Below are 24954 nucleotides of genomic sequence, written 5' to 3'. Positions count from 1 at the left end.
TTCCTATGGATAAAGGTTTTATTCCTACAGGGGTCTCCCAATATATACGCGACGGTACGTGGGAGCACAATCCGTACTGGCACTTATCGTCTCTCAGGAGGAATCACCCAACCATCAGTGAGACGACCAGTGACCAGGTTTTACGACGCCGGAACACGTCTCTAGCCTAGACCTCTATGTTGTGCGTTATGTTACAAAGCATTGTTAAGTTCATTCAATTTATTTTAGGTTGATCTTTCTTAGAAGTTTGCCTTTTTGGATCACCACGAGATGTATGATACAATTCCTAAATGCAGTCTAAAGATGATAAGCAAGCTTTTATATCTTTTCAACAATGAAAATCCTAGCTACAAGGGGAAAAGAAAGACACCATCTTTTCTCAAAGAGCATAGAGCACACAGTAATGCACTTTTCCCTAAATCAACATACAAACTGTCAAAATGCAAATGCACATATGCATGTATTTTTTTTCACTTTCTTAATATTGATGCCTAAAAAGAAAGCTGTTGTACAAATTTGAATTCGATTTTAAGTGAAAAACACAAACAAGTTCTTTTTCGAAATCAAAAAGACGATTACGACACTTTATGATTTACTTGTTTCAACACTTGAAATGCATAAATTCAAACCAAAAGGCAAAAGTAAAAGCTAAATCAACTGTGAACAGCAAACAAACTCACTCCTAAGATCAAAACGACACTTACGACAGGTCTAGATCTAAGGGCGACAGTATGACTAGTTTACTTTTGTAATGGGAAACTGCAAATGATGTAACAAATACACAAAGAACAAATACAGTTTCTTTATACAACTGAGGCGGAATTGAGGCAAAGAAAAAGGGTTTCAGATAGGTACACTGACTGACAATAGGCTGCAAAAAACAGAGAGAAAACTGAGCCAAAAGAAACAGAGAACCACAGCTGCACAAGGCAAAGACTGATCAGCGCACCCTCAGCACAGAGAAACTGAACTTCATCGCAGGTAGCCTTCACGGGACCTGCGTTGAAATGCAGAACCTCTTCACAGAGTCTGCGCTGAAGCAGAAACGAGGGTTGTTTCTGGGTTCTGGGTCACGGTTTGCAGTTTAATCTACAGTTTTTGGCCGGATAAAAGCTATCAATTAGGTACAATTAGAAGGATGATTTATAGGAGGACTAAGATCTATCACAAAGGGCTGTTAGAGCACTTGTGGATCAGTTGTTCAGATCATAAACAGGCCCAGCGAATGGACTAGAGTAGCTGATCTCTACTTTGCATTTGTAAATGGCAAATGCAGTTCGATTCGGCACTCTAGAGTTTATGAAATGAATAGCAATAGAAACACAAATAAACTAACAAGATACTCTCCCCAGCGGAGTCGCCAATTTGTTGTTGGGAAAAGTATCCAATTCGGAATGCCCCTATCCCACTCTAAGAGGTGATAGTGCCTTAGCAACAAACAAGGAAAACTATCTGAGTATTCTTCTTTATGAGATGTAAATAGAGAAAGAAGGATGTAACTAACTGGTGTCTTCCGCTAGTTTGTCGATCCAATCACTCTCTCTCTTGTTCGCTTCCCGCTGCCTGCTCTTTTACTGGTCCAGCTTCACCCAGTTCCTGCAAGATCACAAGAGAGGAAAACTACACAAAAGACATGGATTTACATTCATAACTAGTTTAGGATCAGATATAAACTAAATATGCAAATATGACAAAACATCATTGAAATACAAGCATATAGGAGAAACTCAAATAGCTTTATTGATATGATAACAAGGTTCAAGAGGAGATACAACCAAGTGAGTCCCGATCCAGCATCTACCTCCCAGCAAAGGAATCCCTTCCTCTCCTCCAACAAAGCATAAATCACCCAATATACTAATCTCAATCTCAAACCAACAGCAATTCTCTGCAAAGTACAAAATTCCAGCCTTTGAACCTCTGGGTGAGAGATCCATATATAGATGTAAGCAGAGAGGATGAGTCAGCTTATGTTTTGACTTGTGGCTTCTCTCTGTCAGTTCTTGCTTCCACTTGGAGGTTGAGAACCTTTTACTCATTACTAATCGAATTCATTGAGGCAAGTGTCATTGGAGAAGATTCTGGAAGCTTCCAGGGTCTTTCCACCTCGTTGAATGAGCTTGCCATTTGTCATTTCCCGCTCAGCGCACCCTGGTAGTGCTTCCACCTGCGTTGCAGTGCACCTAGCCAGTGTAACCTCTACATTTCAGCGCAGACAGCTAGTGGAGCCTCTGAATTGATCCTGAATTGACTGTTTCTGAGTTGTTTTTGGTGGAGAACTTCTGGGAGAAGCTGTCATTGGTTGACCTTGTTCCTTTAGGGGTAGGAACAACTCTTTTAGGGACTTTGGATCCCTTGGATTATGGACATTTCATGCTCAATGCTGTAAGGCACAAAAATGTCTATAACACTTATCAACCTTCTTAGCCTTCTTATCCCTTCAGCGCTGCTCCCTTCAGAGCTCCGACTTCAACTTCTTACCCTCTGTAGGGTGCTTGAACTTAGTAGGTTCTAATCTTGGGGATCCAATAATAGGGAGTCTCACTGGTACCTAAGGAATCACAGACTTCGATTGAAGAGATTCACGGAGTTTAGCAAGTTCTTTATCATTCTTGTCCAACTTCTCTTGAAGACTAGCAATACTCTGAGCAGATTCTTTCTTGTCTAACTACTCCTGAAGACTAGCAATCTTCTCCTAAAGAATTTGATTTTCAAATTTGAGAATAGTGCTTTCTTGACCACCGAAGTCTATTACCTCCTTAGGTTTTGTGTCTACCCACACATTGTTCTTATCATAGACTGGCTCCCTTTTGGTACCCATTTTGATTCCAAGGTTGACTTGGATCTCCTTTTTCATTATGTTGAATGTCTTCCAACCTATTCGGAAGTGAGAGGCAACGGTGACCTACTGAGTTCTAGACATATCTGCTAATTGTGACTCAAAGCATCCAACATTGACTATGTCATTGGCAGGAACTTTATGCTTAATTATATCATCAGCATCTGGAGTTAATAAGCTATAACTCTTAGGAGCTAAGAAGATACCTTTCTTGACAAATTACTCCATCTTGACCTTACCTAATTCAATGGAAGAGATTTCCTCTTCTTGAAGAGGACTTCCTAGAATCGCTGAGTCAGTATCAATGTAGTAACAATCAGGTTTTGAAATGTATTTATACATATGAATACAAGAACATGCCATAATAGCTGCGGCCAATTGAACAACCGATATCTTAGGAGGATTCCAGTCTGAGTTGGATACATCTGTTGTATTGCTCACGTAATTGACAATATAGTAATGATCGCTAAGCTTGTCACTAAATATCAAATTGTCCCTCTTCATCAAATCATCATATCTTACCCTACTGCAGACCTCTGTGATAGTACTTTGTGGATTGATACCAAATCTATCGTACAACGAGTTCATTAGTATCTTGTAGACATACGCCATTGCATCATCACCAGCTTTCTTAGCTTCTTGTCTTCTCCCAAAGAGGGATGACATAAAACTGTTGAAAGGACTAGGCATCTTATCAAACAAGTATCCCCTTAGGGGGGTGAATCCTGTAACCCAAGTCCTACGCAAATTTCAACTCTTCGCTATAATACACACCTACAAATTTCCTCGCAGGAAAAAGTAAAGTATTATTATGATCCCTATAGGGTAACAAAAGGTCGAGTAATGGTACGAGGACACACTATATAAGCCTCAATAAAGCCATACAAGTTGGAAAATTCCTGGCCTTCCAAATCACCATGCCAGACAGGTACTCCACCCAGCATATGACATGTTTTCATGATATATGGATATAAGGAGTTCACGTCGTAGTAGTACAAATTCTCCCCATATGGGATATAAACATCCACATGGCCACCAAAGTACCCACGCCGAATAAATGTATCTTCATTCAGACTTGGTATATGGATAGGCCAACTCTTTGGATCATAATAGCTCATATGATAAATGATAATAGCTAGCTTTGACAATGTCAAGCAAGTGGTGATATCCAGTTTGTATTGAGTCTAATAAATCTCTTGAGATTTCCGCATAACCCCACCTAACAGACGAATATCTTGTTTCATGTAATCTAATAATAGTGATCTAAGAGTCTGAAGATTCGACACTTGCACCTCGTCATGTGAGATGGAGCCTTTAGAACCTAACTGCAGACATAAAGTCTTAGCCAATGTACCTAGACTACTAGGGAGCAGAGTGTATGAGTCTCTGAAACATAACACCAGTTTCTTTCCCCGATACACAGCTAACTCGTAAAGCCTAAGGTTCCTCAGAAGTGGTTTGATGGTGTACTTATCCCCACGAGAAGCATAATATTTCATTAACAGAATACCATTGAATCGTGAGAAGTTATGGAAGTAAATAGTGCAAATATTATGCTAATCAACAACCAGAGCTAAATGCTCTAGAAATTCTAACAAAATTTGAGAACTCCTATCTTTCAGAGTTCTATATCAGACCTCAAGTAGCATAACTGAGCAGAGCACAACCGAGCAACCGAGCCCGGGAGCCAAGCGAAGTAACCCAGCCAAGTAGCCCAATCGAGTAGCAAAGCAAAGTATCCAAGCCTATAAGCTCAACTGAGCCTGGGAGCCAAGCTAAGCAGCACGTAATCCTAGCCTATAAGCCAAGAATCCCTACCCAGCAGCTCAATTGAGTATCCCCGCCCATCTAATGAATGCATCTCAATTAACATAAGGAGACGTGATGAAAAGGAAAAATGGATAACTGGAATTTGTTGAACTAACTGTGTCCATCGTGTCTCATTGGGTGTAAACATGCACTCTCCATATTGTATCGTGGATATGGGGAACTGGGCAATTCAAGAACTGTGGGGGGCGTTGAACTACATCAGGTGTAACTGGGCTTGGTGGAAATGGCTTGAGATTCACGTCCTTAGTAGGTGGGATGACTTTTGTAGTTTGAAAGGGATATGAGGGAGAAGATCTCAGGAGGGAGATATATAGACGGATAGGTATCAATCGAGAGGGCAGGCCACAAGGTCAATATAAGTTGAAGGCGGTCAGGTTGCAAGGTCAAAAGTAAGTAAAGTGGTATCAGGGATACAACAATTGAAGGCAGGTCCCCAGGTATTGGTGGCTTGTAAGTAAGTTTGAAAGGTCGAATTCGTTAAGATAAAGTGAAATCGTGATCAACAGAATGAGAGCAATACTAATCATAATGTAGGTAAACGAGCAAGAAATCCAGGTCGGTGAGAAGTAAGTTAACATCCAGCAAGCAAGCGATCATGTAATGCCAGCCAGGTCGTCTATCTCGTCATACCCGTAAGGAATAGGAAGGTCGAAAAAGCAAGAAGAGAAAGAAGAAGAAAGGCAGGTTGTTCTATTATATGACTTTGATTTATGAACGCAAGGATGCGCAAGCAGGCTCGACCATAAGGAAGAGGAATTTACCTCCTAAGTTCTAGGTCCAGTAGCAGAGCCAACAACATCACCATAGCCAGCTAGGCCAGTAGCCAGTGAGTCACTAGCCAACCGAGCCAGACACCAGGCATACAAAGCCAGTAAGCCAGCTATATAACTAAGCCATACAGACAAAGCTAGTAATACAATCATAAAGCCAAGCTATAGTATGCCTCCCAGCTATATTACTATGCCTCAAAGAATACATTACAACAACACCAACCAGTTCGAACACAACCATTAGTAGCATCAGAAGCAAGGATAGAGGCAATAGTCAAGGTGGAAGCATCTGTTGAAGAACCAACACCAATGGCAGTTTTTGAGTTTGATCTAGCAAATGATCAAGTAGTAGATCCAGAGGCAGCAGAGCTAGTAGCAGAGATAGAGATAGTGTGAAAATCAGCTTAAGTGAAAAATTTCAATAGCACCATATAGTCGCAAAGCTTGCAACATTTCTTCCTGTCCCAAAAGCGAAGGCACCAATAGTCGATGCAAACCCATTGACTAAGTAGTTTATCCAGCAGTAGACCCACCAGCAGGAGTATATGTGGATTTAGTGGACCTAGTTGGGGCATGAAAACCTTATTGCTGAGCTAGGCTATTAAGAGAAAAAGGGCCTCATCGCCGAAGGAAGAAATGAAATTCTTCTCGGTCGGTGGGTCAAGGTGGTAAAGAACTTCACAACACAGATGATTAATGGAGCAACTCCCTTCTAAAGAACTCCATAACACAAATGATTAACGAAGAAATTACCTTCTAAAGAACTCCGTAACATAGATGATTAATGGAGCAATTACCTTCTAAAGAACTCCGAAATCTGCAGATATGTAGTTAGCTAATTTCACAGATAGAAAGTTCCTACAAAGCCTATTGATTAGAGTGGTAAATCCTATCTATAAACCTGGCCTATCTATCTAGCTTCCTATCTGATCTAACCCTTCCTACTTGGATGTCTTCCCTATCTCGTCTGACAAGATTTCTTCCCTATCTATGGGGCGGGAGGCATAGGAATTAGGACAATCAGAAGGCGGATCCTAACTTGAAATACTATCAACTGCAACTTGAACTACCCCTACCAAATAGTATAGCCAAGACCATTCTAACCGGCCCCCTACCACTACTACTTCCATCTAGCCAACTATCCACTAATATTTATAGCAAATAATCACACCTACGCTTACGTTGATCGCATTTTGACCTAGCTTCCTAATGAGTATGAGTACGGGTCAAGCTTATCCTTACTTCCCCTACCTCTCTAGGACAGGTAGAAGAGTATGTCTTACCTTCTGTCTATCCTCGGAAGTAAGGATAGAACAACCAACCCTTTCTTATCCCGTCCTGTAGTGGAACAACCAACCATTCTTGTCCAGTAAAAACAACTAGTTATGACAATTTATGGATAAGTCCCCAAGTACAGGGCTCATATAAACTCGCACTTTGTCCCCCTTTAGTGTAACGAGAAAAAAAAGAGAGAGAGAGAAAAGAGATACCCCTCACCCCTCGAAGAGGGAGAAGGGACCTGGGCATGTCCCCAGAGCGAGTTTAATTTTTATGGTTTGATTTATTTATGGAGTCTCGGATGAGGTCAGGACTGCCAGTGGTTAGGTTAATGAGCTTTCCCCTAGTGGCCCACCTGAAAAGTGGATCCATCCTTAGTTACGCAAGTCAGCTTCCATCTTCCCTAATTGCCCATCTAAAATTTAAGATCGACAGTCCACTTTGTGGATTGGGATCCACACGCTAGCCCCTCTGACCCACTAGCCTCTAGTATGGGCTGGTGGTAATCATGGACCGAGGTAAGCCAGTTCTGGGTCCCCAACATCTTAGTTAGAATGAGCAGGTCTGATTTTAGGCTGGGATCAGTCATAGTGTAGGCATTGAGCTGGGTTGATGAATAGTCCCCTCGGATCCATGATCCTGTGGTTATCTCAAAGTAGAGAGCAAGTCCACTTCCATCAGCCCTAACCTTCCTAAAATGGGCTTTAGTGATGTTCCAGAGCCTCTTAATTAGGTCAGTCGATATATTTCTCATCTGGCCTCTCGATCGACGACGAGTCAGTAGTCATTTTTGGTTGGAGACACCCCATTTGTGGGCTGGGTTCCAGTCTCGTCCCCAGATGGCCACTTCATAGCATGGGACCTAACACTACCTGGCAAGACAAAACCTGGAGTCCCTAATCCCTCCTGAAATGGCCTCTGGGACAAGACTGGAACCCAACCCATGAATGGGGTGTCTCCAACCAAAAATGACTACTGACTCGTCGTCGATCGAGAGGCCAGATGAGAAATCTATCGACTGACCTAATTAAGAGGCTCTGGAACATCACTCAAGCCCATTTCAGGAAGGTTAGGGCTAATGGAAGTGGACTTGCTCTCGACTTTGAGATAACCACACGATCGTGGATCCGAGGGGCCTGCTCATCAACCCAGATAAATGCCTACAGTATGAGTGGTCCAAACCTAAAATTAGACCCGCTCGTCCTGAATAAGATGTTAGGGACCGAGAAATGGCTTGCCTTGGTGCACAATTACCACCAACCCATACCAGAGACCAGTTGGTCAGAGGGGTCAGCACGTGGATCCAAATCCACAAAGTGGACTGTCGATATTAAATTTAAGACGGGCGGTTATGGAAGATGGAAGCTGACTTGCGTAGATAAGGATGGATCCACTTTTCAGGTGGGCCACTAGGGGAAAGCTCATCAACCTAGCCACTCGATGTCCTAACCTTATATGAGACTCCATAAATAAATCAAACCATAAAAATTAAACTCACTCTGGGGAGATGCCAAGGTCCCTTCTCCCTCTTCGAGGGGTGGGGGGTATCTCTTTTCTCTCTCTCTCTCTCTTTTTTTCTTGTTACCCTAAAGGGGGGAAAAATTCATTGATTGCATTATAGTGGACTTGGCTTTCAGTTCTGTAACAAATTGTATAGCCACTTGTCTGTAGCATATGATCCTTGAATTGTGAATCAATGTAAGTAAGCATCGTCATTCCTTCAATCTAGCCCAAGTAGGAACATTCCATTGTTCCACGGTATAGGTTAGCGACGTAGGTCCATTCAAATGTTCCATAGCATTCATCCTTGTTCGTCCATCCCAACCCATGATCCTAGCCCAACGATGATGATCGGCTGACAATGACCACTGACAGTTGGCTATAACAACTCGGCAATGACTGGTTGGCTCTGATTGGCAATGAGGCTATCGGTTGGGTGGAAATGAGACCAACTGGAAATTACCTTCTGGCTATGCTTGAATCTTGGTTGACGCTCTGACAATGACCTTCTATCTATGATCGGTGAGGACTCCTGGCAAAAGGACTACTAGCTACCGGCAACAAGAAACAAGCAACCAGCTCTTGTCTATTGTCTATTGTCTATTGTCTGTGAGTATGGTGCATGACTATGTACTTGAGTTGTTCGATCCCTAGCGTAAGTAAGCAAGAGACCTACCATCGGCAAGGCAGCAGGTAGGATCAGTAGGCAGGTGTAAGGAATAAGTTGTCAAGGTTGAAAGAAGCCTGTCAAAAAATATTGCAAATAGAGAGGTTCCCACTGAACCTAAAGGAAATCGACATGATCCTGCCTGTTATAGGGAAAGTTCATGAAATGACATATTTAAGTAATAAAAAGATGACTTTGAGTACCGCAATGAGCTGTGTTTCCTCGGACCCTCTAAAAAGGAGGTTTTGCTAAATGAAAACAACAAATGCAAATATTCTCTAGAATCTATTCCACTGCATGATACTAAAAGTTCTACTACAAGCCTTAGTCTATCAAGACATGACATGAATCCTTGATATTCAATACCCCCTTTTGGTAGTCTCGACCTACTAGAGGAATCCGAGCAGGAGCGAGGAGGATAGCTTGTCTCTGGCAGCTATCTTGCTTCTATATTGTCTTACTCTATGGGGCTAGGAAAGACTCTAGAAAGGAAAGCCCCTGCGGCCTACCTAAAAGGAACCATTGCAAGATAATCTGGACATCGAACGGGTAACATAGTGAGGACCTTGATGGATGGTTCAACCCTTGGACTTGCTAGAACCAATCGACCCAGTTTACCAAGTCCTATAGTAGCACCAACACTGGCAGATAGATATCGAGATGCGGTGTAAGTCACAGATCCTCTTGATCGAAATCGGAAAGCAGGGGAAGCATAGGCAACATCTTAGCCAATAACATCAACAACTAACCTAGATGCTGATCCTCCAAAGTCGTAGGAAAAGGTAGCAAAAGTTGATCCATAATCCGTTGATCCAAAACCAAAGTAAAAGCCCATAAGTCACAGCTAAAGGTCACGAGCCTTAATAGGCCATTGGAGTAAGAACTCCTTATTGATTGTGTATGAACGCTGGAAGGATTGGGAATACATATTAGGGTAGCGACCTGTTTCCAGCATTAAGAACGCATAGATCTATAAGGAACGAAGGGAAGGAACTTTTACTATTAGGTACCGATAGGGCTGAGGTCACTACTGAATAACACATACAGGTTTCCATATAGCCATACAAACATTGCTAAAGAGAACAACGATGCGCAAGCACGCTCAACCACCGGGAGAGGTTCAGGTGTGGTCTAAACTACTAGAAGGGCTTGTCTGGGTAATCATAATCCTCCACTTTCTAGTTAAGACAGTCATTTTCACCCGCTTTCTCAGTAGGGATGGCAGGGAGTCAACTGGAGATTCTCGAGCTAAAGGGCCTTTCATAAACACCTGAACATCTTTCCTATTGCTACGGTCACCATAGAATAGATGTGGAATGTCTGCCGAGACATTCACGGAAAGCGACTATTTATATCCTTGGCCTTGGCTTTGCTCAAATAAAGACTCTGGATATGGTTATTGGCTCGAGGTTCTTATCTCCTTGGCTCGAAGTGATGTCTCACTGCCTTATAATTAACTTTCTTCATGGGCCTTCCCCACCCAAGGATTCTGATCGGTTCCTCTACGATTTGCCTGGAACATTTGTTTTTCTATTTCTTTCTTATATTCTGCATGATACAATACGATCTTGCAGGTAAACACGAATTTATTTATTCTACAATGCACAATTACACGATATGATTGATTATGAAATGATTCTTCATGAACCACTCAATAAGTTACCCTCTTATATACCACATAATTACGTATATAATGGTAGGGATAGGGAAGGAAAGTAAACCCAGGGTGGCCAGAAAGGTCCTTAAATGCCCCAGGAAAGTCGCATGAATAATAATTTATTTGAGTCGCCTTTTTCAAACTATTTGATCATAATGTGGCGATCATGCCACACCTTCTACCGTGACTTCTCTGTTGGAAATAATACTGAGAGGGGGGGTGAATCAGTATTATTAAGCCAAATATTTCCTTTTTAAATTCCAGATGATATACGCTACTTCAGTTAAAACAACCCGCGTATATACGCAACTACAGATAAAGAAACCAGCGTATATAAATCAGACTTATAATTTGAATTATATTTTAGATGCCAGTTATTAATCTGTGATTCAGATGCACATAAATAGTACCAGAAACAGTGAAACAGAGCAGAAGACAGTCACACACAAGAACACAAGATATAAGGAGGAAACCCAATGTGGGTGAAAACCCCCTGCTGCAATTCGTCTCTATCTTCTTTTTAATTAGGAACTTCTCTTTACAATGTCTTGTACTGGAGCAGACTTTACCAGTACGCAGGCTGCAACCTGCAGAGAGCTACAACTCTCTCTCGTTTTCCAGCTTTCCTGGAAGGGAGCTCTCAACCCCCTTAGTTCTTGTACTAGCTTGAGATACTAGTACGCAGGCTCCTACCTGCAGAAGGCTGCAACTTTCAGGGACCTGGTTTCATCAATTTTCAGACTGGATCCACAAGTAACATCAATCAAACATCAAGAATTTCTGCATAACCCAAACTCCTTTTCACCAATCAAAAGCTGAAACAACTAAGCACTTCTCTGATTACTGAACCCAGAACACAGTAACTGTAATCAAACACCAATTCTGAACCCAGAACACTGCAGCAATAAAACAGAAGCAGCTAGAACATAAATCAAGACATATACGCTACTTCATTGTTCATCAACCTGCGAGTATACGCTTCTGTACCACACCCAACCTGCGTATACGCGTCTTTTATTCACAGAAAACGCGTATATACGCACCTTCAATTCACTGAACCTGCGTACAGATCTATAAAGGATAATTTATTCTGTTAAGCATTCAGACATTAGTTAGCCCAGATTTATAGATCAGGAGTGCGCCACATATAACAGATCAAAATCATACAGAGATACCAATGTTCAAGCCTTGAGATTTAGATCCATTAATAGTCCTTATCCTTCTTGCGCTCAGGTTCCACCTTCATTCAGATCTAGATCTGCACCATAACCCAATCACCCGTATTCCAGATCTATCACAATATCAGATATTCAATCATTCAGATAATCCCTTGCCACATGATCTCCTTCCTCTTTTATAGTTTTAGGTCTTCCTCAATACCACGGTCCAAAACCATAATAAACCAATACCATCAACTCAATACTAGGGATCAACACGTCTGTCGAGATACCATGGTCCAAAACCATAGGTTCAAATTCCAAGGACTAACTGCCATGGACCAAAGGTAAGATATACGCGCTTTTCTTTGCATGAAAGTGCGTGTATACGCATACGCACTTTTATAAAGTCCAACCTGCGTGTATACGCGACTCGATGTTAATGAACCTGCGTATATGAATTTTCTCTTTATTCTTGTAGTCTGAACTGAGATCTGTCATCAGAGAGAGTTGCCATCAAGGACAAAACCTGTACCATAGTGTCACACCTGTGCCATAATGCCAACATTCTCAACTTCTTGGTGATGCCTCGCCAGGAATCTATGCTCCTCTAATGCCATTAACTCATCCAGGCGGTTCTGTATCGACTCTTCTTCGGGCATCCTCGTAGCTTGCACCTCTAATAGGCTGGGTATTAGGAATTCCACGGGGGCCATCGGTTCCCTTCCTTATACCAAGTGAACGGGATTGAATCTGGATAAGCTCCTATGACTAGCTTTGGTACTGGGTCAGGTACTGCTACCTTTGCTTTTGGTGCATCTGATTATCGATCTGGAACACTTAGTTCTTCATCCCGATCACAAGCATCTGACTCTTGAGTTGCAAGTGCTTCTACAGGTGGTGCTTAAACTACTGCTTAACCAATGACTTCATCAACTGGATCAATTGACTCAAGGTAAAGGTTCAAATCTGGATCAACCAGATCAACAACTACTACTGGAGCATCTACTAGATTTACTTATGCTGGTGCTATAAATAGCTCTACTAATGGATGTTCTATACGTAATAATGGTGGTGCTAAGCATGGTACAGGTGCTACTGATAGACTGGTTCAACTGGTTAACCTGGACCTAGAACTAGAAGGTAAGTACCTAGCTCTGTAAGGTAAGCTACGTGCTATGGATCTAGAACAACTAGCTCAATTACTGGTGCTTCTATAGTTTTTGCCTTCGTGTATGGATATGATATTGTCTATGCCTTAGCTACCTCTGCTACTGATGCTTCCTTTCATGTTGTTGATGGATGTTGGGATGGCTTGGCTTAGGACCTTAGACTTTGGTGGGCTATCTCTGGTATTAGCTGGTGGCTTGCTGCGTATTTCTCTTGAACATCAAAATCTCACACTAGAAAACCAAGCTCCCTATCCCGAGCACCAAAATCATGCTCAAAGGGTAATATTATTTGCAATCATCAAAAAATATCCCTCTCCTTTTAGTCAAGCCATCTTGCGATCCCTCCCCACTAGACTTACTCTCCCAGGACAAGAATTACCCTTGCTATGGGCTAGACCTTGACACCTTGGGGCTTAGTGGAATTTCCCCGACTATCCCCACTACAATATCCCAGGAAAGAGAGGTCTGATTCTCTTTGGATAGTAAAGCGAATCCGGCTGTAGGATGTGGAGCCGACCGCGCTTGGTTAGTCAACCCTTTGAGCAAAGCTAAACTCCATATGTCACTACTTTATATAGAAAATGGAAGGGAAAAAGACCAAGTGGCTGACCTTAGCTAGATGGAAATCTCTTCAAAGGACCCTTTCAAGATCCTCGGCGTTAGTGTCTTGACCTATGCTCGGGTCTTTGCCAAATAGGATTTCTTTCCAACTAATGCTATTTTCTACTTGCATTTTCCATGTTCAACTAGGAAGCGTTGAAAGGCTACGAGCTCCTTCAACCAGGAAGGGGAGTGATCTCGACAGCATTCAAGCCATGGAGGGCAAGGAAAGAAATTGATCACATGGAATTTAATGACAAGGCATTCACTACTTGGTACAACAAAATTGTGGAGTTCACCAAATCTCAATTTCTATTTCGCACCACGATCATCAATCACTATCAAAAGTGGTTCTAGTTTAAAGAAACGGGGGACAAAAACTACGTGAAGCCAATCATGGAAGGCATAGATAGGATTGAAGTAAATCCCCTTTCATCCTCATTGTGACAGCTATTAGAGAATAAGTATAAATCTGGACAGGAGTAACAACTAGCACTATGGAACAAGGGAGTTTTTTCCTGTTTCCCAAGAAGAAGCTGCATCAAATAGATGAGGAATTCAATCGAGCTCCTATGTTATACCATGATTCACTAGCCCTATAGCGAGCACCAGTGTGGCCAAAGAAAAGGACAGAAGTGGAACTAAGACCAACATCGAGTTTAGTCACGGAGAAAAACTAGTCCTTTCCACTCTGCAGCAACTTGAAACATGAAACCTCCATGCCGTGGCCAACGCTGCGCTCCATTCAATGATGCTCTGGGAGTAGAGTCCACACACTTATCAATGCCATATAGAGGTGCTTTCATCCTCCACTCACCTTGTCAAACTTTCTATATAATAGGTTGCCCAAGGTAGAAGGGGAACCAGGGCGGAGGCACGGACAAGGTGAGGCCTCACCTTAGAAAGAGCTTGTTATGCAACCGTGAAATAATAGAAACCCCAAGGGAGCCCTTGAATCATGGCCATTCCCTTGAGGGTTTCCCTTACATAAACCAAGGATGATCTCTCGTATATGGAATGCAATGGAATAAACGTGAGCTGGTTCGTGCAGTCAGATTCTCCATTTGGCACAGAATTAGGACCTATGGCCAGAGTTCCATTTATTGGGAGGCACGCAACTCACTAACTGTAGTAGGTCTGGCCTACTAACTCCAGGTGACTAGGCAGTGAGAGCTGGTCTAATGATAGCTGGATAATGAGACCCAATTGACTGAATGGGTGGAGGTGAACCAAGTCCATTGTGTATTCCTTGGCGATAAAGAAAGGTCGGGGCTGGATGTACACTTTCCCCTGCTACACCACAGCTCTCCCGTACCTTTCTGAATTGGGGAGAAATCTGCCCCTCCCGTGGACAATGGTGTCCCGCTTTGAAGCGCAATGTTGGACCAAATTCATCCTTGTCAAATGATCTTGGCGCTGGCTAGTGCAGTTGGTCATGCGTGGACAAAGGGCCCTATCCTGCGCTCCCCTGCCTAAAGTCATGGTCGAGGGAAATCAATCTGGTAATTTGAGCGCCTTCTAACCCATCCCGTTAGTTGGTGCTGTGAAACCAATCACAATCAATCTGGGTTGGTTGCCTTAAATAATAAGGGCATGCTCCCCCATTCGAAAAAGCGTTGAGCACTCCAACCAGTGGCATAGGGGTGTTTTAAAGGTGTGGTGTATTATTATTTGCACACTAATGACATAAGCGCTCATTATTGCAGCTGCATTGAGTGAGCCGCATACGAGTATAACCAATTTCATTCCTGAGATGGCGTCTGTTAGTGTCGGTCTTGAAGCCCTCCATCAGTGATCAAAACTCTTTGCATTTGCATAGGTAGGTGTCTCATCAGTGTCAAGTTTTGCATCCCGTTAGGCATGCCATAACCTTGATGGAGGAGCTAGTGTATTTATACCCCTCTTGGCTTTGCTGGATCAGTCATATCAGTCATTAAGCTCTTTCAAGCTTGTCTTGTTTTGTCTTGAGGTCAAAGTCCTAGGTCTAGGGTTTTGGTCATTTATCTCTGCAAGGTCATGTCTTTGAAAGTCCATGAGTGCTCAGCAAGCCAGAGGGAGGATTGTAAACATGTTTCTTTGATATTTTTATCTTGTACAGTGAATTTTCACCTTGGATTTAAAAACTTTGTTTTTAAAGCCAAGCTCATTTTTTGAATTTTTGTAAAAAGTGATGAAATTTTCAAAAGACTGCAACAGACATCATGAAACCCTGGTCCCCTTGCCAAGATCCCTCAGATGATCTACCTGCAAAAAGAATCAAGAAAAAGCACTAAAAGAGTCAATTTCAGGACAAAGGAAGCCAAAAAGTCAGTTTTATAAAGTGTCAAAGATAAACTTTAGAAAGTGGGTTTGAGCATGAAATTTTTTCAAATGGAGGTTATAAAAGCTCAATTTCCCTCCTATTATTCTTATTGTGCATCCAAGGCATTGTTGAGAGAGAGTGAGCAAGCATCAAGAGTGTTAGGCGAAAACTGGTCGAATTTCGGGCTCAGCACAGGCGCGCGACCCGTCAAGACAGGCACGCGACCCGTCAGAGGCCATCCAGCAGTTCAGTTTTTGAACGGGCGCGACCCGTCAAGCGTGCGCGACCCGTTGGGTGTGGCGCGCGACCCGTCAAGGTTTCCCCTGCAAACTCGAAATAAAATCGCTCAAACTCCCTCAAATCTTCAAGATTGTTCGAGGTAGGCCCTCTACACTTCAGTTTGGTGGTTGGTTATGATTGATGACCCTCATGCTTGTGTTTAAAAGTTAAATTGTGCAAGTGGATGAAATTTCAAATGACTGTAATGTTAATGTTTAAATGTGCTAGGGTTTGTGTTGTTTCAAGGTATTTCCCTTGGTAAATTGTTTCCCTCCTTCCCTTTGTACTCATATTTGCATTCATATCTATTTTCCCCATGCTATGTTGTAAATAATTACAAACCCTCCCCTCTCCCTAATCACCAAAAATACAAACCCTACCCCCCTCCCAAAGCATCAAAACTCAAACCCTACTCTTGTTTCACCATATGCATGCTATAAACATAAAAATTTCTTGGTGAATATGTGAAAGGTTTTGTAAATAAGTTTCCAAATGTCTCCTTGTTACATACATGTATTCCCTTATGTTCACTGTTTATACATGTATTCCTATATGCAGTGATTTTGTAAATGATTCCCTATATCCTTGTTATGTACATGTATGCCTGTATATATGCAAATATTTGTTTGCAATGTATTCCCTAAATTCCCTGTTATTCATATATTCCCAATTCCTTGTGCAAGAGGTCCCTCCCCTAACATTTCCCTCATGTCATTGTCCCCTTGAAACAGCATAGAGTTCAGCACTTTTACAAGCAGAAACAACAGTACATTTTGTCCACTCTGCTCCTCAAACATGTCAGAAACCGAAACATATGAGCAGAGTGATGACCAAGCATCAGTGTCCGAGGTTGAGGTACAGAGGAGGCCACATAAGGGTGGAAAAGGTGGCCATCACAGGAGAGAGGAACCTACTTCTTTGGCAGGTCTACAAGCTTGTCCTATGGCAGTTTCTTGCTTTCAGTACATGTCCTGTTATGAGTTTTGTGAGAGGATCTCTCGGATTCAGCATCACCGAGAATTGGCCCGCCTCTTTGTCTTGCACTTGCATGAGGGTCATGTTAACCTTGCTGGGGTGGATTTCATTTTGACACCCGAGATCATTGCACAGGCTACAGGGATTCCAAATGTCGGGGAGATTTGGAATAAACGCAAGGTATTGGATACAGTTCACTTTGAGCCTTTTGTCCGGCCACCATTCATGAGACATTTGGCCGGTGTGTTTCCTTTCAGGTTCCTCCGGAGTCAGTATACCCCCATGATGAGACTCATTATGCTTTATTTCACCTGTGAGGGCAGATTTTCCCAGGTATACTCATATCACATTCGCCTCTTGATGCACTTCACTCGAGTGCGGATGATGAACATCCCGGTCTTCTTTTATCAGAACATTGAGAAGATGGTGTCCATGATGCAGAGGAAGAGCCCGGCACAGCAGTACAGGAGCCTTTATCATTATGGTTTGATTCAGCTAGTGGTACTGCATCAGTTGACTCAGCAGGGCATCTCATGGGAGGAGTTCATTTCCCGTGAGTTTTTCACAGCACCACCCCAGCCACATCCTGAGGTCATTCAGGAGGAGGGAGGACCATCTCAGTAGCCTGATATTCCGGTCACTCGACATGTTAGTTCCTCATCTCAGCTCACTTATCAGAGAGGCCAGAGGGCCTTGTTTGCAGCAGCTCGGAGAGTACTATCTCCACAGCAGGTGGAAAGGGTCTCGCCTTCATCATCGGCTCAGCGAGTGTTATCTCCACATCAGGTGGAAGGGGCCTCGCTTTCTTCACCAGCACAGGTACCAGAGAGGGGAAAACAGCCCATGATTGATGAGGGTCCATCAGGAGTTCCCGATTGATTGTTGACCTTGAGGCCAGTTCTCCTAGCCAAGAGGCAAAGGAGATCATTCAGCATCTCAGAGCTGAAAATGATGCCTTGTAGAGGAGATTAGAGGGGGCACAATGGACCATCACCTACCTTGAGCAGCGCAACAAACAGTTGGAAGATGAGCAGGCACTTGATGAGTTATGGAGGATTCGTAGTGACCGAGTCTTGAACCGAAGAAGACCCGGTGATCCATTGCCCGCTGACCGAGAGTCCATGCTCATCCGGGTCAATGCACACTTGGAGAGGCTGTTGGCTAAGGCCAACCAAGAGAAGAGATTGCTGAGGAACATGAAGAACCATTACTGGGCAAGAATGCATGTGTGCAAGGCAAAGATGAAAATGTTTCAAAGGCGGTTGACTGAGGCACTGAAACGGAGAAAGAGGCCCAATCCCCTCCGTATCTTGGCTGAGGCTTCACTCAAGGATCAAGGCACTAAATAGCCCAGCCACAGCACAAATCCCAAGAAATTTTGAGAATTTTGGGTGAATTTTGGCATTTTTTGGCAATTTGCAGGTTTTTCCCATTAACGGGTCTCACCCCCCGCGCGACCCTACATCAGGGCAACTCCTTTTGACCAAAACTCAGCATTTCCAGATTTTTCATGCAAAGTTACATATGCTCATGGATGGACTTGAGATTTGGTGAAGTTTTAGGCCTCCAGAAAGTCAAAATACATGCAAAAATTGACTTTCTGCCACTTTTTTGAATTGCAGAAAGCAGTCTTGGGAGATTTGAGTTTTGACAGGGCAAATGAACTCCAAATTCAGAAATTCCAGTTGGGTTGGAAAGTAGACTCATAGACCTTTCCAACAAGCCCACTTTTGCTCAATTTGGCCACCTGAAAGTGCCCCAAACATGGCTCCAAAGGCGCGCGACCCGTCAGGCAGGGGCGCGCGACCTGTCAGGCAGTTTTGTCCAGAAATGCACTGTACAGCCCAGAAAACGCAGATTTGACTCAGTTTGACTTTTTGGGATGAAATGTGATCCTCTTTGATGTAATTATTGTACTTTTTAGACACTTTTACTCTTATGTAACACTTCTAGAACATTCATTCATGAAAAGGGTAAATATTAAATGAATGAATTGGTTTCCAAGTTTATAGAGGCAAGTTGTTTTGACTGCCTAGTTTGTAGTGCTTAGTTTAGAAGTGGTTGAAACAGCTCCTAGGATAGTGAGCTCGACCCATGGAGGCAGGGAAAGAGGTTAGATCATCTATATTATGTACTTTCTTGCTCATTTTCATGGTTGGACTCTTGAGGGAGAAGCTATCATTGTATTATTTCACTGTATCTCTGCAATTTTTGGCTAAGGAAGACCAGGGTTTTGCAGTCCTCTTTGGGATTCTTGTGGACTCATGTGTTGATGGTGTGTTTCTCAATGTTCTTGTAAGTGTGTTTATGTGAATCATTTCCTTTCTTTTGCTTTTGCACATTAAACAAATGAAGTGTTAAAGTAAGAATTCATGCTTGCCATGCTCTGCTTTTAAATTTGTTTAATTTCAATGTTTTCTACTGTCTAAGGGGAATTCAAAGTTATTGTTTGCTCTCCTTGGCTCCTCACCTGTCATTCCTGATCATCCATCTCAATTTAAGGCATCAATACTGTTTCCTACCTCGCCCCAAGGAACCCCCTGCAGAAACTATGTCCAATCCCCGCACCCAAAATTGCCCTCTCCTCAATTTGCCACCAAAAACCCTAAAAACCCCAAAACAACCTTTCTGATCAGTTTACTAGCCTAAAATCAGTGTTACCATATTGGTCATCTCATCCATTGAAGATTTTACCGAGATAGACCGGAGAGAGCCTTCTCCTGCCCCGTAGGGCTAGCTACGAGGCTAAATGGTTTGATGTTGCCTTGAGGTTTACCTTTCTCAGCCTGAGGTGAAATTTCAAGCGCTAACAGCGTCAAACCCAAGAACACCATGACTTGTTGGAACCATGATGAACCATCAATTTTCAGACCTCGCTAGCATACCATCTCTGAACATATGAGGTTAGGGAGCAAGAAAACCTTACCTCATTGGTTATGGCTACCACCCGTGTCCTCCTAAGTGGGCCTGAGGGGGCTACCAGGTTTTCTCTCCCAGCCCAACAAGGTTAGGGAAGTCAGGTTCAGGCTTCATCAACTCGTCTGGACCTAACATTAATAGACATGACTCCCATTTCTTGCTGGGGTGACCCTGCTAGCATCACATCAATTTTTGGACCTTGCTAGGATACCATCTCTGAACGTATGAGGTTAGGGAGCCAAGGGACTGCCTATCCTCAACACGGTCATTACCACCCATCTTGGTGATACAAGGAGTGGGCCTGAGGGGGCAGACATGACTCACAACCCATTGTTGGGGTGTCCCTGCTAGCGTCACATATCTTAACAGATGATGTTAGGGAGCGAGGGGACTGCCTTGCCTCATCGGTTATTGTTACCACCTCGTTAGCGGGCCTGAGGGGGCAGACATGACTCGTAGCCCATTGCTAGGGTGTCCATCATTTTTGGTTAGGGAGCAAGGCTGCCTTGCTGAGCTATTATGGTTACCACCCGTATATCACTGAGTGGGCCAGAGGGGGCAACCAGGTTTTCTCTCCCGGCCTCCTCCTTGTGGTAGGGGGGTGTCCTGAAACCCAAAAATATTTATATCTAAAGAGTGCGATATAGGCCATGGAAGGGATCTATGGTTACCACCCGTGTCCTCCCGAGTGGGCCTGAGGGGGCTACCAAGTTTTCTCTCCCAGCCCAACAAGGTTAGGGAAGTCAAGTTCAGGCTTCATCAACTCGTCTGGACCTAAGATTAACAGACATGACTCCCATTGCTTGCTGGGGTGTCCTGTCTAGCGTCACATCAATTTTCGGACCTCACTAGGATATAATCTCTAAACGTATGAGGTTAGGGAGCCAGGGGACTGCCTTGCCTTAACACAGTCGTTACCCCTTGTCTTGGTGATACAACGAGTGGGCCTGAGTGGGTAGAAATGACTCGAAACCCATTGCTGGGGTGTCCCTGCTAGCGTCACATATCTTAACGGATGATGTTAGGGAGCCAAGGGACTGCCTTGCCTCATCGGTTATGGTTACCACCTCGTTAGTGTGCTTGAGGGAGCAGACATGACTTGCAACCCATTGCTACGGTGTCCATCATTTTAGGTTAGGGAGCAAGGCTGCCTTGCTGAGCTATTATGGTTACCACCCGTATATCATCGAGTGGGCCTTCAGGGGCAACCGGGTTTTCTCTCCCAACCCATTGCTAGGGTGTCCTAGATTTTTTGGGTGAGGTTAGGGAGCAAGGTTTCCTTGCCTCTTTTCCTGGGTTACCACCCGTCCTCCTAAAAATGAGTGGGCCAGAGGGGGCAACCAGGTTTTCTATCCCAGCCTCCTCCTTGTGGGACCTGGGCATCTCCCTAGGGTGAGTTTAATTTTTATGTTTTTATTTATTTATGGAGTCTCAGATGAGGTTGGGACCGCTAGTGGCTGGGTTGATCAGCTTTTCCCCCGTGGCCCACCTGAAAAATTGATCCATCCTTAGCTAGGCAAGTCAGCTTCCATCTTCCCTAACCACCCATCTTAAATTTAAGATCGACAGTCCACTTTGTGGATTGGGATCCAAGCACTGGCCCCTCTGACCCACTGGCATCTGGTATAGGTTGGTGGTAATTGTGGACTGAGGCAAGCAAGTTATGGGTCCCTAATAACTTAGTCAGAATGAGTGGGTCTGATTTTATCTTGGGACCACTCATACTGTAGGCATTGAGCATAGTTAGATCCCATATATGGTTGGGTAGGATGGGGCCCCATTGAGGAGACCCCTCCTTGAGCCTTGAGTCTTGATGGAGCCCCTTTTCTTAGGATGCACCTTCGGTGCCTTGATGGGGCCCCTCCTTGAGCCTTGAGCCTTGATGGGGCCCAAAAGTGCATCCTATAAATCGAGCATGGGGTGATATGCCAAAGCCCAGGAAGGCTAATCAAAGGAACATTGGGACAGAGTGACATAGGAATCCACTTGGGGTTGAAACCGTCTTCCTAGCCCTCGACAGCTATAGTCAAGGTGAGCTCAGAACCAACCATAACTACCTCAAGCTACCAACCCTATCAGGTAAAAATAAATGTGAGTTAGTAAGGTAATGTTTGGTCACCACCCCTATCCTTACTCGTGGATGGCACGCCAGTGGCCTTAACGGAGTACTCTTATACCTGGATGGGTGAAAACCTAGCCCCTTCTTAACAAGAGTGGAATTATTTTGTCTCAAGCACAAATTTAGCTTCACATGAGTGGGAGTAGAACTCAACCATAAGCTTCATAGGTGGGAGTAGAACTCAACCACAAATTCAGCTTCACATGAGGGGAGTAGAACTCAACCAGCTTCATAGAGTGCAAGATTCATCCTCAACCACAAAATGGTGTCAGGGCCTCAAGCTTTTGGTTTTTCTGGGGTGAGCCATCACTCCAAAGATATATACGATCTTACAATCCTTTGGGATCCAACCTTGCAGTGGTTTGACCACCATTGGGATTTCCAAGGTGGGTTGGGTCTCGTTGAGCCCCAGGGCCAATTCACAACCGCGTGAGGTAACATCAGGATGAGGCAAGGAATTTAGCATCCTAGAGGAGATGGCTAGTCAAACAGGGACACCCCAGTAATGGGCTGCGAGTTATGTCTGCCCCCTTACACCCACTCGTTGTATCACCAGGACAGGTGGTAACCACCATATTGAGGCAAGGTAGTCCCCTGGCTCCCTAACCTCATACGTTTAGAGATGGTATCCTAGCAAGGTCCAAAAATTGATGTGACACTAGCAGGGACACCCCACCAAGCAATGGGAGTCATGTCTATTAAGCTTAGGTCTAGATGAGTTGATGAAGCCTAAATCTGACTTCCCTAACCTTGTTTGGCTCATAGAAACTCGCACTTCGTCATGCTAGATGGATCCTTTAGATCTTAATTGAGGACAAAAGGTTTTAGCCAATGTATCCAGACTACCTAGGAGCAGAGTTAATGAATCTCTGAAACGTAACACAACCTTAGTACCCCGAGACCACTAACTCGTAGAGAATAAGGTTCCTCATCAAAAGTTTGAAGGTTTACTTAGAGTCATGAGAAGCATAATATTTTAGCAAGAGAATACCATCGAATCAAGAGAAGATATGGAAGTAGATAGTTCGAATATTATTTTGATCAGCAACTACTGCTAAACGCTCTAGAAATTCTGACAACATTTGAGAACTCCTGTCTTCAAATTCTAGTATGAAAAATGAAGAATCTTCACTGAAAAACAATTGAGTAGAATAATTAGGCATGTCAGCAATATCATGACCAGGGTCTACTACTAAGTAACCTGCAGCGTAAGGGACATGGACATTATTGACGAGAATAGTCTTTGTATCGGCCACAATGAAAGGTTGCCTGTCCTTACACCTAGCTTTGAGTGTCATTACATGATTGGGATAATGAGGCTTCCTAGCCATAGATTGAACTTCTTGTGGGGAACCACCAACTATGCCATAATTAATTAATTCCCAAAGTTTGGAATCAATTTCATCCTCACTATGAGTTACCTTCCTGCATCCCATAAATATACAAGCGAAGGAATAAACTTGATAGAACCTCTTTCTCATAATCCTCGGAAATTTTCATTACGACTTTCCTAATCATTTCAATGACCTCCATGTTAGGAACAACATTACCGCTAGAATAATTTAATGAAATAGTTGTTTTACTTATGGTAAAGGGAAGATCTCTTGTAGGGAGTTTAATCGCATAACCAATAGTAAATTTCCCTTATGAAAACCCTACTTTTTTGAAGGGCAGATGCCCCAGCTCCCTTGTCCCTCAAAGAGGGGTCGGGATATCTTTTTTTTTTTCTCTTGACCCTCTTGACCCTCTTCGATTGGGTGGAGATCCTTTCTTTCTCTTCACCCTCTTCGAGTGGAGGGTATTTTTTTTCTCTTTAGCCCTCTTCGAGGTACAAGGGGCCCTAGGGAATTTTTTTGCCAGGTAATAGTAAGTTCCCACGCTATGATGTGGCCTCTGGGGACAAGACTAGAGCCTATCCCACGAATGGGGTGTCTCCAACCAAAAATGACTACTAGCTCGTCATTGATCGAGAGGCCAGATGAGAAATATATCGACTGACCTAATTAAGAGGCTCTGGAACATCGCTAAAGCCCATTTCAAGAAGGTTATGACTGATGGAAGCGGACTTGCTCTTGACTTTGAGATAACCACATGATCGTGGATCCGAGGGGCCAGCTCATCAACCCAGCTCAATGCCTACAGTATGAGCGGTCCCAACCTAAAATCAGACCTGCTCATTCTGACTAAGATTTTGGGACCCAAAACTGGCTTGTCTCGGTCCACAATTACCACCAGCCCATACCAGAGGCCAATGGGTCTGAGGGGCCAGTGCATGGATCCCAATCCACAAAGTGGACTGTCGATCTTAAATTTAAGATGGGCGGTTAGGAAAGATGGAAGCTGACTTGCCTAGCTAAGGATGGATCCACTTTTCAAGTGGGCCACTAGGGGAAAGCTCATCAACCCAACCACTAGCGGTCTTGACCTCATCTGAGACTCCATAAATAAATCAAACCATAAAAATTAAACTCACTCTATGGATATGCCCAAGTCCCTTCTCCCTCTTTGAGGGGTGGGGGGTATCCCTTTTCTCTCTCTCTCTTTTGTGTGCCGTCAATGTTGGTGATTATTTCTAAGTCAATGTGGTCCTCTCGAGCATTTATATCTGTTGAATTCTCATCTCAAGAGTCAAATTGATCGAAAGCATCAAAAGAGATGGGAAAATCATGAGTTTCTAAGGCCTCTAAATCTTGTCTGAATGGTCCCATTATGAGAGTAAGATTTGCACGAGAAAATGGATGCTAGAAACATGTAGAAGCAAGACACCCGGTCATTTATGTGGTGAAAATGATCGAATGAGAGTTATTTCTATTGGTGTTCTAAGAGTTTATGGTGGGCACTAAGAAATTCCATGCTAGGGATTAGTGTAGATAGTCCGAAAGTGAGTTGT

Source organism: Pinus tabuliformis, chromosome 3_1 (genome assembly GCF_031772625.1).
Source record: "Pinus tabuliformis cultivar Carrire ecotype Pingquan chromosome 3_1, CPIR1, whole genome shotgun sequence".
In the NCBI taxonomy this organism is placed as follows: domain Eukaryota; kingdom Viridiplantae; phylum Streptophyta; class Pinopsida; order Pinales; family Pinaceae; genus Pinus; species Pinus tabuliformis.
Note: the sequence above shows the minus strand (reverse complement) of the source record.